Consider the following 4,661-nt stretch of genomic DNA (forward strand, 5'->3'; position numbering starts at 1 on the left):
AAGAAAAAAGAAACTCAAAAAAGGAACACTTCCATATTTCATAAAAGAAAGGACTTCTTAGCACACACACATACATGTGCGTGTGCATACATGTACACACACACACACACTCAAACACCATGTAATCTCAGTGTAAACAGCAGACCTTTACGCTAAATGGATTCAGATCTTTGTATGAAAAGTCCCAACACCGTCTTCACTTTTCTCATCTTGTTGGCAACACATTAAGACTTCACAGTAGCCTGTTTCTTGGATTGAGGCTCAGAAAGCACAAGCTAATGTTACTGAATTAGTCACAAGGTTAAGTGCACTGAGGTCTCCAGACAGCTGCATCTCACTGCATTTGCTGATGTCAGTGTTTAACATGTGGTGTGGATCCCCGAGGTCTCGCTGGGCACTAGGTTTGTGTGGGGATACACACGGCTCCCTGACCTCAAGGGAGTGTGCACTTAAGTGAGGGATATGGAAATGTCACCTCCTCAGGGAGGTCCTCCTAGACCACCCTTTCCAAAGTGGCAGCTGAGACCCTCACCAGCTCCAATAATTCTCTAACACGTCACCTTTTTTTTTTCTTTCTAAAGATTTTATTTATTTATTTGAGAGAGAGCGAGAGAATGAGAGAGAGAGAGCATGAGAGGGGAAAGGTCAGAGGGAGAAGCAGACTCCCTGCCGAGCAGGGGGACCGATGTGGGACTCAGTCCTGGGATCATGACCTGAGCCAAAGGCAATTGCTTAACCAACGGAGCCATCCAGGTGTCCTGACCTTTTTTCTTTTCCTTCAGAGTTCTTGCCTTCATGGAAATTCCCTTGTTTATGTCTTTGTATCTTCCTTTATGGCCTATCTCTGCTCTCTGAATGTAAGCCCCAGGAGTGCAGGAACATTTCCTGGCTGATTCCCCCCCAGGAGCTCCCACACAGGGGAACAAATGGGCCTTCCCTAGGGTGGTGGCTGGGGTAGGGTGGGATCCTGGGGTGGGGGCAGGTTGTGGGTTGCAGTGCCCCCTTGCCCTGGGTCTCTCCCACTTTGTCTAACCTCCTGAAATCACTCAGGGGTCAGGTGATGAGATTGGGGGACACCCTGCTTTGAATGGCTGTTTTGGCTTCTGAGTCACTGGGGTTCCAGTAAGGAAAATAAGTTCAAGTGGAACAATAGTGTTTCTTGAGAGAAAGGAAAAAAAACCAAAAAACAAAAAACAAAAAACAAAAAAAACCGATCTGCTTTCTACCATTGAGCTCCCTTGCTGAGTATGTAGAAGTTGCTGGAAGGTCATGCGGAACATTGAGAATGGAAAACTCAAGAGGCTCCCTCCCCACTGCCCTTCCTCCCACGGAAGTCGTGAGCCCAGCAAAGCACGCTGGTGGCAGCAAGAGGACCACCCTCACCAGGTCGCTGCTGGAAATGGTCAGAGGTCGCAGGTAGGAGGACCAGAGCCCAGCATTAGCATTCGGCCACCTTGGCAAGGAGGCAGGTGTGGGGACTGCCTCGGGATAGGGCTGGACGCCCTGTGGTTGTCTCTCTGGGGATTGTTGAGGTTACAGGAAAGGGACTGTAAGCTCCTTCCACCCTGTGTGGCTGCAGGAAGGCAGGCTAAGCTGGAGTTCAGAGCTCCGCCTGGGGCATCAGGACCCAAGCAGTGAGCATTGCATTTGTGGGAGAAGCTAGTTCGGTGGTAATAATGTGAGTTAATATTTGCTTAGAATTTGCCATGTGCTCTGTGCTTGCGCCAGAAATGCTCCTAACAATCGTAGAAAATAGATGTGATCATTATCTCCTCTTCATGCGTGAGAACACCGCAGCTCAGAGGGGTGAGATAGCTCCCCCGAGGTCGGGCTGCTGATGTATGACATCGCAGGGACAGGAATCCCAGCCTGCCCTCCCGCCCACCAAGTGCACACACACACACACACACAGCTGGGCTCGCCTCTGCCTAACGTGTGCCCAGCTTTGGTGACAAGCCCCAGAGCTGCTCTTGCTCTAGAGGTTGGAATAACAATAGTAATACTAGAAATAAAAGACAGGGGAAGACCTGCTTAGTGTGAGGCCCTATGAGGATACGTTATGAATCTTTACTCTTTGAAGCCTCCCATCAGCCCCGAGAGGTAGTGTTCTCATCCCCGTCGTGTGGAAGACGTGTTCAGACAGTCTGAATGAATCTCCCAAGTCACACAGCCACAAGGCGGTAGATTCGGAATTTGAACCCAGGTTGGTCTGACTTCAGTGCTAACTCAAAAGCATCATCCTGCGGGAAAGAATTCATTCAAGCAATATTTACAGAGTACCTACTGCATGCCAGGCATTGGTCCAGAGGGTAGGGATTAGTCACTGAACAGGAGAGACAAAAATCCATGCCTTCGCGGGGCTCACATTCCGCCGGAGAAAATAGACAATAAATGCAGAAAGTGGTAACTATGTATAATTTCAGCCAATTATAAGTTATTTTAAAAATTAAACAGAGTAGTGAGGCAGGGGTCAGGGAGCTGGGGTGGTCGGGGAGCCTGTCTTAACCACAGGACCCCTCTGGCTGCTCCCTGAGTGGAGACTGCAGGGGGTCAGGGCAGTTCCAGGACCGAGGGTGGCGGGGATTGCTAGAATCCAGTGAGGGACCAGAGTGGCTTGGATCAGGGCAGTGGTGGTGAATCAGTGGGAGGTGGGTGGATTCAGGATTTATTCTGAAGTGACTCAGTGAAACTTGTTGATAGATTGGAGGTAGATTGGGAAAGAAAGTGGGGGTTAAGGGTGACTCCCAGACTTTGGCCTGAATGACTGCAGGGATGGAATTGCCGGTTGCTGAGATAGGGCAGGCCAGAAGGTCAGGAATTCAATTTTATGATTTGTGTTGGAGGTGTTTATTCCCCATCCCAAAGGGAGATGTTGAAAAACCATTGTGATTTATGAGTCTGGAATTCAGAGGGTGTTCTGCAGTAAATACGTACCATATTTCATCAGATAGAAGATGCCACCGATTGGGAGACCACTGTTATTTTATGTACTACTATGAAAACACACTGCCAGTTAAACTAGGGCACATCCCAACTTCAAAGATATTAAAATGTGTCTTGGAATTAACAGGATATAGTGAGTTTGGGAGTTTCCATTGTAGAGATGGTACTAAAGGTGATGGAAGGTAATGAAATCACTGGGGGAGTGATGGAACCCAGAGAGAAGAGAAAGGGAAGTAAAAAGACTCCGCCCACTGGCCAGCAGTGTTTCAAGCAGGCGCATGCGCATCCTGTTCCAGCCAAATGCAGTCAGGCAGGTAAACCTCTTCTTCATAGGCAGATGCCACTGAGACCATCCCAGGGAGAGGCTTCAGTCTGAGGGAGTGAAGCTCAGAGTCAAGGCCTCGGATACAACACACGACATAACCCAGCACCTGCCATCCAGGAAGGCTCACCTGGAGTCAGGCTTGGCCTCAGTTTCCTCATCAGTGATACATGCCTATGATGTCTGCTCTACCCTCCTCAAACCCAGAACACAAGACAGTCTCTTCTTTTTCTGGGCCCCCATTCCTGCACCTACAAACGAAGATTGGACACAGGAACCCCTGAGCCCTGTTCCTGCTCCAGCATTGTGAAATCAACACTAACTGCCGCACTTTGAGCTCTGAGAGGCAATTTATATAAGTGTTAATCATCATAAACAATGATTTAGTCATCTTGAGGAAGGTCAGAGGGCCCAGAACCCAAAAACCTGTCTGGACCCTATTTGTCAGTGGTCTCCCTCTGGGTATCACATTTCGGGAGCTCTAGCTGCTTTTCAGACCGTTGAAGGGCCACGGGGGTTCTCTTAGAAAGCTGACATCTAAGCAGTCCGTAGGTTTTGTCAGTTTTGACAGCTGCTCAGAAGCAGAAGTTCCAAAGAATGCTTTGAATGGCATCCACTTTGATCCTGAAATTCCTCAAGCACTACGGCCAGAGTTGGCTAAGGCAAACACGAAGATGGCTGAGAACACGTTAGTGGGTCTCTGAGCCCCGGTAGTCCTCTGCCCAGCACTGTACCTCGCTCAGCTCATTGCCAGGGAGCCATCTGAGTCTACGTACCTGCACTTCACCCCCGGAGCCCCGATACATGGGCACCTGGCTACACTCTGTAGCCAGCAGAGTTAGCCCTCACTCTCCCTGGTCCCACTTTCACCTGTCCTGCCTCACCGCATGCCCGGATGTACTGGCTCCCTCCCTCTGAGGCGACTTCTCTGGCCTGGAAGGTCCACCAGGTCTACTGCATGCACTTTCCAGGTGTGTGATGCCGGCTGCAATCTGTCTTGTGGGTATTAATGTGGTCTTCAGGGGTGGCTGTTGTTCTCAAGCTGTTCTACAAAACTGGAGCATGCTGGCTCGGAAAAACCTTGCCCAGGTTGGATCCCTTCAAGACTTGGACGCAGTCTCTATCAGGCATCTGTTTTTCTAAAAGAAATAAAATATAATAAAAATATTTTACTCTTCTACTGTATATATATGTGTGTATATATATATATATATGATGTAATATCTATACTATGTGTGTGTGTGTGTATATATATACATATATATATATATATATATATATATATATATAAAATTCAGAGAACATGTATTATTAGTCTCATTTCATTAGCAAGGTAGCTGAGGTGGAGAAGCACTCAGGCCATTTCTGGTGGTAGAGCCAGGCTGCAAAGCAGGGT

The 4,661-nt window shown here is 48.4% G+C and overlaps 1 pseudogene; it reads left to right on the top strand.

Annotated features, from left to right (window-relative positions):
* The first annotated feature begins 3,103 nt into the window (after window positions 1–3,103).
* LOC116599843 lies at window positions 3,104–4,424 on the top strand (annotated as a pseudogene).
* Window positions 4,425–4,661: the final 237 nt, after the last annotated feature.

The sequence above is a fragment of the Mustela erminea genome, chromosome 9, assembly GCF_009829155.1.
Source record: "Mustela erminea isolate mMusErm1 chromosome 9, mMusErm1.Pri, whole genome shotgun sequence".
NCBI classification, from domain to species: domain Eukaryota; kingdom Metazoa; phylum Chordata; class Mammalia; order Carnivora; family Mustelidae; genus Mustela; species Mustela erminea.